Source organism: Perognathus longimembris, chromosome 10 (genome assembly GCF_023159225.1).
Source record: "Perognathus longimembris pacificus isolate PPM17 chromosome 10, ASM2315922v1, whole genome shotgun sequence".
Lineage (NCBI taxonomy): Eukaryota > Metazoa > Chordata > Mammalia > Rodentia > Heteromyidae > Perognathus > Perognathus longimembris.
In genome coordinates, this window is record NC_063170.1 from 672,758 (window position 1) to 687,221 (window position 14,464).

Sequence of the window (14,464 nt, forward strand, 5' to 3'; positions counted from 1 at the left end):
CTGGGATGGAGCAGACTGTGAACCAGGTCTGATTGACATGAGCCCCTCAGGGACCTCCCCGTGACCCTTTCATGTTTATGAATCAACAGGATTAGATTTAGGTAAAAAGAACATGGATATGTTTTTCCTATCCCTTTCTATTGTAGTATCTTTGCCTCTCCTCCCCTCAACCCATTTCCTCATACACACGAGTTCCTAATATTTTATTCATTTGCAGGCACTCCCCTAGGCTGCACATGTGGCTGTGTTGTAGAGCCTGTGCCTATCTTGTAGGAGGCCCCTGGTTGAATTCCCCCTACTCCCAATAAAAAAGGCTCCCTCTCACTGTGGAAGTGCTGACCTTTGGAGTTTAAGTTTTCTGTCTTTTCTATTAGTAGGGTGTGGAGGTAGGTGTTGCATTTTGGATTTCATTTCTATTTTGATACCTAGGTGACTGTTTGACTCACGTCTTCATCTTAATGGCTTAGAATAACCTCAGAGCAAGTGCCTGCCTGCACAGAAGGGGAAAATAGTTCCCAGACAAGTTTAGCTTCTTTTTAAGGTGTGCTTAGACTTGACTTCCCCATAAACAGATCCCTGAGCTCTAGAGGGCTGTGGTAGGTAACATCCTGAGCCTCAGAATCAGGCAGTGTGTGATGTTGCTCACAACTGGGTTTGTGGAACCATCTCTTGAAGGGGTTAGCCCCTTCCCTATGTGTCCACTGTCTTAAAAGATTTGAGCATGCAAGGTAGGGCAAGCCTTGGATATTATTCTTTTTCTCAGGGGTGTTGAAGATAAAGGTGGAGCGCAAAGGGCCTGGGGAAAATGACACTTTAGATTCTTTACCTTGTCAGTTGTTCTGTTGGGGAGCTGACTTCCATGGAGGCTGAGTGGACAGATAGGCAGAGGCCATGAGGATCTTGGTTGGGCGTAGGGAGGAGGGTATCTGCATTGGCCTGTCAGTGAAAGCTAACAGAACATAGAAATGGCTCTTTGGGTTCCATACTTCTGACCTCTTGATGCTGTCCTAATTTGGCTTAAGTTATTGGCCATTGTCCTTTTTTGCCTTTTATCTGGTGCATCCAGAATCCACCTTGTGTTCTGCAAATGCACAGTAGACAACAGAGAGCCACCAAGACTCATGTTGAAGCCTGACCCTCTTTCTCCTAAGGGTGGACACTGAATTTCTTTGTGTTAGATTTCATCTTCGACCAGTTTAGAAGCACTTTACAGGACATGTTTCCCCTCCCACTCTCCCCCTGTTTTTAAAGTTATCTTTAGTTGTACAAAGGAGTTGCCATTCAACAACTGCCTCCCTTCTATTCCCTCAGGAGTAGGGGTTCTAAAGTTGCTTTTCCCCCCAGAGCTGCTAGAAGTCATGGCTAGGAGGCAACATTCAATTTGCCTAGGAATCTTAAATCCCTTGGCTTTTGGTATGTGTCTATTATCCTACTACTTTTATCCCCAAATCAGTTGTTTTCCTTTCATGGTTCTTCTCTGTCTATCCCAGATGACCTTTTTCCTTCTACCTTTCTCTCACCTAACCAGAAACAGGGACATCATTTTGGCCCTAGATATGAGCCTACCCTTGAGGAGTTCTAAGCCTAATGTATCTCCTTTACAAGCTGCCAGAGAGAAGAGAACTGACAGTGTCAGGGAGGCACACAGTCAGCAGGAATTCTCAAGCATTGTCTGCCCACCAGGCTCTCACTCTGACAGTTCATCAGCATGACTGATGTCAGAGAATCCAGACCACTGTTTTCTGTTGTTAGTTGTACCCAACTAACCGCGGGGACTGCAGCCAACCTCCACCACGTGCTATACATCCTATACACACTTTACTAAAGAGGAGAGCAGTCCCCGCCATCCATTCCATGCCACCTTGAGCATTGAGGGAAAAGTAGGTTAGTGTTATGGGTCATTGAAGTTTTATGGGTTGACACAGAGCTATGCACAGCAGCAAACTTGGGTATCCTGTATTTTAAAGTTAAAATGAGGAACCTTTCTCATGTGTAACACTCCTAATTGTAGATGGAGACGTAGAGAATGTTGACTGAAAAAGCAAGTTAGAAAACTAGATTCAATATGACCTCATTTTTGGCTAAAGCTACACTGTAGTGTTTTACGGGAGATTTATGGATCATGGGGATTTGTTTTTAATTTTCCTTTAGTATTTCAGTATTTCCCCCAACCCCCATGTGTATGTTGTGTTACATTGTTTTGTTTTGTGAGGCTAGGGATTGAACCCAAGGTCTTGGACCTGATAGTTAAGCATTCTCTCATTAAACTGTACCCATAGCCTTTATCTCAAAATTGCACAATTAAAATATATTTTCACTTTTACATTAAATAGGAAAGGCTGTTTCCAAACCCTTTGAGCCTAGAATCTATCTAGATTGCGGGCAAGAATTTGAATCTTTTCTCAACAGTTTACAGGGATGAGTGCTGATTTTCTTAATAATTTAGTGTAGTATCAAAGTTGGGAACTCAGACAAGAAAGAATTAACATCATATAATTAAATGCTGTTGTTATTAACATGGTGTTTTGTTTTGTCTCATTTTGTGTTTATTGGTTTCTTCAGTAGGTGAAATGTTATTTCTAGACTTTGAGTACCCTGGCAGTCTAGGTGCCACTGCAGTAGAAGTTAAAGCAGTTTATTTCTTTTGACTTTCTTGGGTCAGCACCTGCCCTGGCCGTAAATAAATATATATATTTGGCCAGTCCTGGGGCTTGGACTCAGGGCCTGAGCACTGTCCCTGGCTTCTTCTTGCTCAAGGCTAGCACCCTGCCACTTGAGCCACAGCGCCACTTCTGGCCATTTTCTGTATATGTGGTGCTGGGGAACCGAACCTAGGGCCTCACCTAGGGCAAGCACTCTTGACACTAGGCCATATCCCCAGCCCCGGCCGTAAATATTTTGATGGACAGGAAAGAGAAATAGGCTCTGTTGAAGAGTAGGTACCATTAGGAGGGGATTGAGGTAATAACAGGATGAAGGAGGAGGCTGAATACTGTCCAAGTAGATTGTTGGCAACTATTAAAATAGAACACTGAAACCTATTGGTACTGCTTTGGGAAGGAGGAAGGATGGATCAGAAAAAGGGAGGGGTGACATTAGTTGAATACACTATAGTCCTGCTTAAAGCAAAAAGCCAAAAGTGGAAGTGTGGCTCAGATGGTAGAATACTAGCCTCGAGGAAAAGAAAAAGCTAAGAAACAGCACCCCAGCCTAGAGTTCAAGCTCCATTACTGGCACCACAAGGATTTTTAAAAAATGAAAAGAAATTAACTTGAGAGTAAGAGAAAAATAGTACTTTTTTTTTTTTTTTTGGCCAGTCCTGGGGCTTGGATTTAGGGCCTGAGCACTGTCCCTGGCTTCCTTTTGCTCAAGGCTAGCACTCTACTACTTGAGCCACAGTGCCACTTGTGGCCTTTTTGTATATATGTGGTGCTGAGGAATCAAACCTAGGGCTTCATGTATATGAAGCAAACACTTTACCACTAGGCCATATTCTCAGCCCCTACAAAAATATTTTGAGGTTTTTAGTTTAGGCAGAATGGAATCTGGCTTGACTTAGGATTTTGAGTTCAAACCACTGAACAATAAGCCTTCTAGTAAGTCTAGAACCAGATGGATGCAGTTGTTTGTCACAGTACCATGTCTTTCAGACACCTGTAGTTTTGACTTTTTTTTTTTTGGCCAGTCCTGGGCCTTGGACTCAGGGCCTGAGCCCTGTCCCTGGCTTCTTTTTGCCCAGGGATAGCACTCTACCACTTGAGCCACAGAGCCACTTCTGGCCATTTTCTACATATGTAGTGCTGGGGAATTGAACCCAGGGCTTCATGTATGTGAGGCAAGCACTCTTGCCACTAGGTCATATTCCCAGCCCCACACTGGTATTTTTGGTGTGGCGGTAGCACACATGTCATCGATGTCCTAGCAGTTTGAGGAAACTACAGCCCTTGCCAGTTGGAGTTTACATTGTTTGAGAAAGGAAGCCACAGCCCTTGCTAGTTGGAGTTTACGTTGTTGGAGAAAGTGGAGAATCTCTGGAGGCCTCCAGTCAAGGCAAACTTGTCAGGGACTGAGTTGAGAATGGGATTGAAGTGTGCAGGGTCGTGACTGTGGCAGTGTCACATTGGAAACTTTCTTCATTCATTGAGTTGTTAGTGGCTTTTCCCTAAGTAAGCATCGGCACTGCTACCTTGTTCTTTTTTTGTTTTGTTTTATTTTTATTTATTTTTTGTTTTGTTTTGCCAGTCCTGGGCCTTGGACTCAGGGCCTGAGCACTGTCCCTGGCTTCTTTATGCTCAAGGCTAGCACTCTGCCACTTGAACCACAGAGCCACTTCTGTCCATTTTCTATATATGTGGTGCTGAGGAATTGAACTCAGGACTTCATGTATACGAGGCAAGCACTCTTGCCACTAGGCCATATTCCCAGCCCCACTACCTTGTCCTTAAGAGAAGTTCTAGGTACCACCTTCACGGGTCTAGATGCCAGCAGAAACCTGGAGCTACTGAGGGCACCACTCCACCCTGTCAAGAATGTCTAGCTCATGCCTGGCACTAGCTACTCAGCAGACTTGAGACCTTGAGGTTTGGGGCTTGAAGCCATTTCAGGGCAGAAAAGCCTGTAAAACTCCCAATTAACCAGCAAAATACCAGACTGGAGGCCTGGCTCAAGAGGTACTAGCTTTAAACAAGCAAGCTGAGTGAAAAAGCACAAAACCCTTAGTTCAAGCCCTGACACTGATACACAAGTAAAAATACCTATCTCACACATACTCACCCTCTTGCTAGGTTTCAGTGTGAGATACCTGGGATATGTGAACACAGAATGTATGTGAGTCACATGCCCTTCTATGTTGAAGTATCTTCTCTGTCTCACTGAGGGAAGCAGGAGAGGTGGGAACATCTAGCAAGTCTCTGGTAGTGCCTTGATAGTGTCACAGAGTAGGGCTGCTTCCAGGAAGCCAGCTTGGGTACAGGCCAGTGGTCAACACACTGTGGCTTGTGGGCCAAATACAACTCATGGTCTTGTTTTGTATAACCAGATTGCCGAGAAGGTTTTTCAAATCCTTAAAGAATTGATCACAGACAGTGGAAAGTTTGAGAAAATACACTGAGGGGATGGAAGGTAACCAGCAGAAGGAATTAATTGTGCTATACAGGTAAATAAAATAACTTTGTTCCGGTGTTAGATTTCATGCTGCTTGTAACACATAAAGCCAGTGCACAAAATAAAGCAAAATCAAAATGTCAGGTTTTGATTTCGTTTTAAAAGGCATATTAAAAGCATCAGAGTATAAAAAGCTAAAAATAAAAGTACCTGGAAGACATACTGAGCAATTACAAGGCAAAAAATAAACTGCAGCAAAACTAACATTAGAATGCAGACATAGGCAAGAGTCATTTCTAGAAATGAAGAAGAGCACCTCATGATATAGAAATATCATATCTACAGAAAAGACGTAGCAGGTATGTCTGAAGATATTCTCTCAAAGCATAAATTAAAAGTCAGCAGAGCAAATACAGATTGGACAAACAGCCAGATTAGGCTTTTGCATAATTTTCTGAATGAACAATAAAAAGCCAAATTCCCTTGAGGAATCGAAACTGTTAACCATCACTTAATCTGCTTACTTTCTTTTTCCCAAAATACCAGTATAACAAAAATTATCTACAAGCACACTGGAAATGACCAGAAATGGTCACACTTATGTAATCATTATGCTATTATATTTGGGGTTAAAGTTTCAAATAGTTTTATCCTTCAGATGGTATGCTCATGTTTTAAATTGAGTTAAAAAGGAATGGTAAGAAGTGTTGGGTTTTGGTGAGCTATAGTATTGCAAAAGCACTTAAATAACAGGAGTGTTGAGGAACTCAGCGGTAACCTCTACTGCACACTACTGGGGATGAACGTGCATGAGGGGACAGGCACAGTGCGATGCATCACAGCTTTTTGTTACATCTGCATACCAGCATTTGAAAAAATATACAAAATAAACTACATATTTTCAGATGTGGAGAAAAAAAAAGAATTGTTCATAGCAGCCGTGAAGATGATGTGACTTGAAGAGCCCAGTGCTTGTCATCTGGCTCTTTCTGGAAAAGATTTGCTGACCCTTGCCTTGGACTGTAGTATGTTGTGCTCAGTGGGAGGTCAGATTTTAAGTATGAAAGATTTATGGTATGGGGGCTGGGAATATGACCTCGTGGTAGAGTGCCCTGAGTTCAATTCTTCAGCACCACATACACAGAAAAAGCCAGAAGTGGCAATGTGGCTGAAGTGGGTAGAGTGCTAGCCTTGAGCAAAAGGAAGCCAGGGACAAGGCTCAGGCCCAGAATCCAAGCCACAGGACTGGCCAAAACACAAGCAAACAAACAAACAAAAAAATGCCCCCCCCCCCAAGATTTATGGTATGTAATTCTTGATAATTTCATCATTTATACTTACATATCATTTACAAACATTGAAATGTGTGACCCTGATTTGGTATCTCTGACAGTTTTAGGGTTGTGTAGCCTTTATGCAAGAGTAAAGCAGATGCCATTTTTCTTATCTTTCTTCCCGCATCACTTATAGTTTAGACTAGAATGGGCACATCTCATATTGTTGACTTTGAAATTCAAATGTGAAGCTAGCAGTGGTGACACCATAAAGCTGTAAGCTCAGTGTGGAGAGATGGAGGTAGACAATACTTTTTTTTTTTTTTTTGAGTTTAACTAACTACGTGTATTCCACAGTACACATTTTAGCTTTCACAATGATGAAAATTATCATTCTACTTTACAAAGCTTACGAACTCTGAACGTTAGCAATAAAGCTATTTCTTCCAGATTGGGTGACAATGTACATTTCTTTCCTTTTGTTTAGTATCATCTGTTCCCTCTTTCTCTCATTCCCTCCCTCCCATCATGGCCTTTGAGTTGCTTAGTTCACTTTCCTCAACATCCCATATAGCTGATTGGCCTCTCTGCTGTATTTTCCCCCCCAACCTCTTTCCGGGTGAACAGTACTTTTGTAGTTGACTTCTGTTTCACTAGTAACTGTTCTGGCTGGCTTCCCCAGCCAAGACTGGCATCATCAGCCTAAACAGTCAAGACTAACATGTAAACAAGGAGCTAGGAACTACAAGGTCACAAGTCTGTAATTTGTGCCCTACAGCTTGAGAAGTTTGTGCATTCTTGTGTTATTTCTGATCTTAGAGACAAAGCTTTATTTGCATGATGTCATTAATTTCACAGATCCCCTATATTTAGAAGAGGGTTTTTTTTTTTAAAGTTTTACTTTTTAAATTAAGTTCATTTGACATGCAGGCTGGGTACTCAGAAGTCAGTTCTCCACTGAAAGTCTTTGCTTTTAAGTCTCTGTTGTTCATGTGGTTTGGCTATATATAGAAAATGGCAGCTGTGTGAATTTTACCTGGTCTTTACTAGAGATGAAAACGGATGCTTGAGCAGCCCCTCTCTAGCACTTGTGTTGTGGCAGTAGTATTCATGTTTATGACAGTATAGAGGGCAGATGGTCTACCTTGGCTCTGGCAATCTCAGTATTATCAGTAGTGTGTAATTCCTTGAGAATTAAGAAAACGATTTCACATAAACATTATTATAATTTAGACTCATGTGAAATTTGCTCTAAGAGGACTTGATGGCCCTTTCTTCACTATGAGCTCACAGATAATCATTTAGATACTGCTTTACTGAGTGAGAGGTTTGCCTGTGAAATTAGCCTGTCTCAGGCTTGGGTAGAAATGGTTTAGCACTGAAAAGGCATCTCATTTCCTTCTAAAGATGTACTGACACATACAGTATTTCCTGGTATGTTATTCTCTTAATATATTACAAAAGCAATTTGTGAGAAACAGGCAAACATTGCTAATAACATTTATTTTATTTTGTTTATTTATGTATTTATTTACAGAGCCTCATATGTTGCCCAGATTGATCTTGAACTGGGATGGAGTGAGCCTCCTGCCTCAGTTTCCCAGGTAGGTAGGATTATAGGTGTGTTAGTTTGTTCTTTCGTTTGTTTGTTTGTTCGTTCACACACGTTCATGCTGGTACTTGGACTTAAATTTGTGATTTTGAGCTCAGCCTTTTTTGTTCAAGGTGCTTTACTACATGAGTCACACCTCTACCTCTTCCTTTTTTGCTGGTTAATTGGAGATTAAAAAAAAAAATCTCCTTAATTGTCTGCCTGCCTGCGCTGGCCTGGAACTTCAATCTTCAGATCTCAGCTTACTGAGTAGCTAGGATTATAGTCTTGAGCCATCAGGGCCCAGCAAGAGCACATATTTTGTGGCAAGTCAGGACATAGTACACTCTTCAACTTACCTTCTTTAGAGATGTGATCTTTTATCTCTACGTCTAACAGATCTAAGATGAATTGTGTGTGTGTGTGTGTGTGTGTGTGTGTGTGTGTGTGTGTATTATTGTCAAGGTGAAGTACCAGAGGGGTTATAGTTTCATACGTAAGGCAGCAGTGAGTACTTTTCTTATCCAACTTGTTACCTCCTCCCTCATCCCCTCCCCCACCCACCCACCTCCCTTCCTCCCCATTTCCCTCACCCCTACTCAGTGTATTTAAAAAAGGTCTATTTATGCTCATCTCCCTTCTGCAGGTACACTTGTTGTCTGGCAAAAGCCCCCATTCTGGCACCTGCCTTTTAGCCCTGGTACCTCCTCCATATCCTTACTTCTGTCTGTTGGTTATTTAAGAATTGGAGGAGACAGGCCTGGATGCTGAACTATTCGTGTTGGAAACTGTCTAGCTGACAAAATAGCTCTTCAGCCCCTCGAGACAACTGGAGCAGGCCTGAGAGCTAATGATCTACACTAGCCTCAGGGTTCCTGATGGCTGCCTTGGGAGGTGATCTGGGTTTTTGTTGTTTATTATTTGTACTGTCCTTTTGGGGATTCCAAACCAGTATTTGAACAGCAATGTCTGGTTGGAAACACTACATTCAGTACATTCTGCTGCTTTTATAATTGCTCTTATAACTCCCTCTTTGTTCTTCAAAGTTCAGTGGGCAAGTGAGTCCAAAAAACCTTGTTACTAGAGACCTCTACCCACTTCTGGGACTTTCCACTTCTCTGACAGGAGATATCTCTTGGATTTGTTGAGAATTGGTAACAAGTTTTAAAATCCCTCCACCACAAACTATCTATTATTTGCAGTCTATAAATGCTATATTTAAGAAAAGGATCAAAAATAAAAATAGCTTGGTTTGTGGTTAAAGAAGCTGGATATTTAGCATTACTCTGTTCTGCGTATGGTTAGGTGTTCATGGCAGGGCTAAAATAATGGTCACGATAAGATTTTTGGCCAGGTATTTTATCTTTGCTTCATTAGATGTTTACTGCTGTTAGTAAATCCCTGTGGCATTTTTTGGGTGATAGTTTCCCTTTTGATCCATCCTTAAGTATTTCAATGTCTTTTTCTATGGCTATGGCTTCTGGTTCTTGCTCTTTGAGGATCTTATAAGAATATTTATACATACATGCTTGGAACTATCTTTTATGAGAGGAACCTCATGCTACATCATAGGAACTCCTGTCTTCTGCAACTCCTTTGTGAGCATGTGTTTTATTTCTCTCATGCCATATTTATTGTGCATGTTATGACTTGTCTCTTTCCCCCTTTTTTCTCTGTAGGGTCTTTGCATTTGGGTATTGCACACTTCTTTCTCTGTTACCTTGGTAGTTAGCCTTTGCTCTTGTGTGATGGGTGCACTGATTTTCATACCTGTCAAAAGCTGGAGGCAGTTTGTAGAAATACCATCTAGTCACTTCAGAATTTTCCTTGGGCACCACTCAGCCCTGTCTGTTATTGCTGCGTTATGTCCTGTGTTGATACCTTTTTCCCTGTGGCTTTCAGTTCTTGCAACTGTTGTTTTCACTGGCATTTTCCATAAGAATCCCTATATGGAACCAAAGAAAATGTGGTTTGGTGTTTTCCTCAATGAAGAAAAAAATCTCCAAATTTGCTCCTTTAGAATGTGCTGTCTCTCTCCATTTGCTGATGAGGATTGCTTCTCTGACACCTCTCCTGCTGCCCTATTTGAGTCTCTGATACCTTCTTTGTCTCTTTCACCCTGCAACTCCTGGACACATTTGGACACTGTTGAGCAGTCCTCGCCCTGGCTCTGGCCTGTCTTCCCAGGACAGATGTTGTCCTCAAGTGCGAGAGTTCACTTTCAAGAAAAGCAGGGCTTCATGCATGGGTGGTTCTCCGCCCCCCCCCCCACTCTTTGTTCTTTTTTTTTTTTTTTTTTTGCCAGTCCTGGGCCTTGAACTCAGGGCCTGAGCACTGTCCCTGGCTTCCTTTTGCTCAAGGCTAGCACTCTGCCACTTGAGCCACAGCTTCACTTCTGGCCGTTTTCTGTATATGTGGTGCTGGGGAATTGAACCCAGGGCCTCATGTATACAAGGCAAGCTCTCTTGCCACTAGGCCATATCCCCAGCCCCAACTCTTTGTTCTTAAGGGGAATCAATCAAACCTGTTTCAGTTCAGAAAGACTCACAGACCATACCATCTGTAGAGAATGTGCTGACTGACAATAGTGGCCCGTGGTGGTCCTGCCTGGAGGTGAGGGGTGTCTTTGGATTATCTTAGCTCTAGATTCTTTTACTTGAGAAAGAGGAGATAATGAGGAATTAATGCCATTTGTTCAGCGGAGGCTAGGTAGTGGCTCTGGCTTAAATAACATATGAGCCTAAAGCACCATACAAATGTGATTTGAAATTGAGCAGTCAAACCTCAGTCATTGCCCTAAGAGGGTTGTGAAGCTGCCAGTAATTAGGTTTGCCAATGTGTACTGAGCACTTACTGTGTGCTGGTAGTTTTCCATGGAGCACAGATCATCCAGTTCTCCCAAAGGCTTAGAACATGATGATGGTTTTTCTCTCCCCAATTTATGGATGAACAAATGGAGACAGACAAATTTTCTTGCTCACCATTTCAGCAAGTGAATAGTGGAACCAGGCTCTGAGAGGCCATTGGTACTGAAGTTGATGTGCAGAATACTCCCTGGACCACATGTTGTACTTGAAGACTAGGTGTACCTGAAACAGATCTATAGTCTTTTCCCCAAAGCTGTCTTCATTCCATTAGTTTGCTGTATTCATTTGGAACAAGACAGGGACTCTTTTATGGCCAAATAAGCAAAGACCAAATCAGGCTAAATACAGAGGGGGGTATTAGAAGCATTTTGCTGGATGTTAATTTCTTTTTCAAAGTTGAAAGTGTGCGGGCTGGGAGTATGGCCAAGAGTGCTTGCCTCATATGCATGCCCTAGGTTCGATTCCTCATGTATATAAATAAAACAGAAGTGGCGCTGTGGCTCAAGTGGCTCAAGGAGTGCTATCCTTGAGCAAAAAGAAGCCAGGGACAGTGCCCAGGCCCTGAGTTCAAGGCCCAGGACTGGCAAAAAAAAACCCAAGAAACAAAAAAGCAAAGTTGAAAGTGCTTCCTAAGTGGCTCAAGTGGTAGAGCAGAAGCCTTGAGCACAAAGAGGCTCAGGGACAGTGCCCAGGACAAAAAAAAAATAAAACAAAACAAAGTGCTTCCTAGAACAACATGATCTATGGATTCTTTCTACTGGAGTTTGACCTTTGCACTCAATGGTTTATGAATGTTCTTCCTCTAGCACCCACTGACTGGTGATTTCAGACTCACTACTGCCTTTTTTTTTTTTTTTTTTTTAATGACTGGAGTGAACCCATCCAGTTATCTAGCAAATTGTAATCCAGAGTACGGAGACCTAGGATTTTTGTAAATACTTTCTTCTTGCCTCCATCAGTCCTAATCTTTTCTCTGTATCTTTTCCACATTTCTCAGCACACACATGTGCACATTCTATTTTAGGAATACATGACTCATAAAACCATGAATCCAAACTTATTTTCATATTAGAAGATCCACCAGAAATACAACTTTAAGCAAATTATATAAAACAAAAATATTAGAGCTTAAAATAAAATGTAGATCTTTCTGTCTTTGGCAGCAAAGATACTGTTTAAACAAAATGGACACAGATTTGGGAACAGAAAACAGGTATGAGTATGTGATGTATATTATTTTTACATCCTGAACTCAGAATTAGAAAGTATATAAGTGATAATTTGGGGTCATTTGGAGACCTACTTTCTTTTACCTCTTTCCATTCTATAACCCCTTTTCAAGTTGGAGGTTGTTACAGATGTTCCTGAGTAAATAAGCTTGATTAGTTTTTATTTTTTCTCATGATTTAACATAGAACTGTGTGTTTTAATGATTAGAGCAAAGGATGTATCTTAGGGCCCAGGTGATTTTCTATTTGAAGAATCACATCACATTTTATATATGACATTGCTCTGTGCTAATCAATGTGGTCTGTAGATTGGATAGTATGGAAAGAAGAAGAAGGGAGTAGACGGTCCCTATTTTTTACTATACTTTTAAAATCCATTTTTGCAGTGTGAAATATCAGATTGTGTGTGTGTGTGTACACATACGTGTACATGTATGTATATTCACAAGCTTGAACTCGGGGCATGGGTGTTGTCTCTTGGCCTTTTCTGCTTAGGCTAGTCTAGTGCTCTATCACTTGAATCACAGCTCTTCTGGCATTTTGGTGGCTACTAGGAAATAAGAGTTTCATGAGACTTTCTTTCTTGGGCTGACTTCCAACTGTAATCCTCAGATCTTAGCCTTCTGAGTGGCTAGGACTACAGGAGTGAGCCACCAGCACCAGGCTTCAAGTGGTTTTGTTTTGTCTTAAGAATGTTAGCTCTGACTACACATAGTGGCCCAAATCTGTATTTCCAGCTGCTTGGGAGGTAGAGATTGAAGGCATCAAATTTGGGCATAAACCAGATAAACTGGGCATAGACTCCTCTATGGTACATGCCTGTTGACTCCATGACAAAGGGAAGCACAAATAGGAAGATTTCTGTCCCATGTTGGCCCTGACATAAAGTAAGACCCTATCTTGCAAATAACCAATACAAAAAAAGGACCGACAGAATGGCTTGAAGTGGTAAAGTACCAGCTTAGCTGCCACAAGGCACTGAGTCCAAACCTGAGAGCCAGAGGTGGAGAGGGAGAAGGTGTATCAGCTCATACTTCCTCCCATTCCCCCTCCCCCACAATGGTATTGGATTTGAACATGGCCTCATGCTTGCTAGGCAGGTACTATATCACTTGAGTCACAATCATGGCCACCTTTATTTTAACCCTATCAAGATTTACCTATCTTTATTTTCTAATTTTAAAAGATACGTGAAAAAGGAGGGCAGCCTGGCACCAGAGTAATTCTAGCTATCCTGGAGGCTAAGATCTGAGGAAGCCAGCTTAGCTGGAATCTTTCCTCCAATTAAACACCCCCCCCCCCAAAAAAAAAAAAAAGCCATAAGAGGAGCTGTAGCTCAAGTGGTGTACACACACACACACACACACACACACACACACACACACACACACACCCTCTCTCTCTCTAATCCTAGCTACGCAGAAGGCTATAATTGGAGGGTCTCTGTTTGAAGACACACCAGGTAGAGTAGTAGTCTCAGTTCATGAGACTCTGTGCTGGTTCTGGGGCTTGAACTCAGGGCCTTTTTCACTTGACTTTTTTCTCAAGGCTGGCACTCTTTGCTGGTTAATTGAAGATAAGTTTCTGGACTATGCTTGGGCTGGCTTCGAACTGTTATCCTCACACCACAGTTTCTGGCACCAACTTCTGAGACTAATTTCTGCTGACACAGGGACTTAAGTCAGAATTAAGACCAATATTAAAAGATCAACTGATGATTAAAGGAAATAACAAGGGATCTGATTGAGGCATAGATGAATAGAATTGCAAACAATTATCAGCAAAGTCAGTGTCCATGCTTGTTAGGTATGCTGTGTCAGGCCTGGGTAGGTAAGTGTGGAGAAATGGATTTCTCTCTACTCCTGGTGTGTCGTATAAAGAACAGCTTTTGTTGCCTTCCAGTATTAGTAGTTCACAGCTGAGCTTAGCTGTGGAGAGCTCAGGAGATGCCTACATAGAGGCAGGTCATTTAATTCAACTCCACAGCCTGGTACTTACACACTGGATTTACTGGGTAAACCAGTTCTTTCTATAGTGTGGCCAGTGCCTCCTTTTCTTTCTGTAGCTTTACCTCCCCAAATGGTTAGATTTTTCTGGGCTTCCACTCTGTTCATTCTCTCTGCACCTTGATTGTCTTCTTGATGGCCAGCTGAAAAGATTCCTGAGCAACAACTAGTTTTTGCTCTTTCTTGGGAACACATATCTCCTTCCTGGGACATGATGGTCTTTGGGTGAGACTTTAAATAAGCTACTTCTTTCTAATGCTGTAGCTCTTCGGTTACTTCCTCATCTCTTCCTTTTAAGTACTTCTTGGTCAGTCTCTGAGAATAAGGCCCAGTAGAGGTCACATCACCTTTCTAAAGCTCTGTCAGATTAAGACAAGAGAAGTTCCTTAAACAC

At 42.0% G+C, this 14,464-nt stretch overlaps 1 protein-coding gene and 1 long non-coding RNA gene across 6 annotated transcripts in view; one reads left to right on the forward strand and one right to left on the reverse strand.

Moving 5' to 3' along the window:
• The window catches only part of Ankrd11 (ankyrin repeat domain containing 11), a 163,653-nt gene that overhangs the window by 90,045 nt on the left and 59,144 nt on the right, over nt 1-14,464 (forward strand). For 3 of the 5 annotated variants that reach the window (XM_048354930.1, XM_048354935.1, XM_048354929.1), the window contains exon 3: nt 7,915-7,981. The exons of the other annotated variants lie outside the window; for them this stretch is intronic. The gene's annotated coding sequence lies outside the window, so the exon portion shown is untranslated. The remainder of the gene's footprint in view (nt 1-7,914; nt 7,982-14,464) is intronic. 5 annotated transcript variants of the gene reach the window in all.
• LOC125358077 lies at nt 699-13,532 on the reverse strand. Its single transcript, XR_007212265.1, has 3 exons — nt 13,520-13,532; nt 11,552-11,557; nt 699-1,073 (listed from the first exon to the last, which is right to left on the reverse strand). It is a non-coding gene; the product is annotated as an uncharacterized LOC125358077 (long non-coding RNA).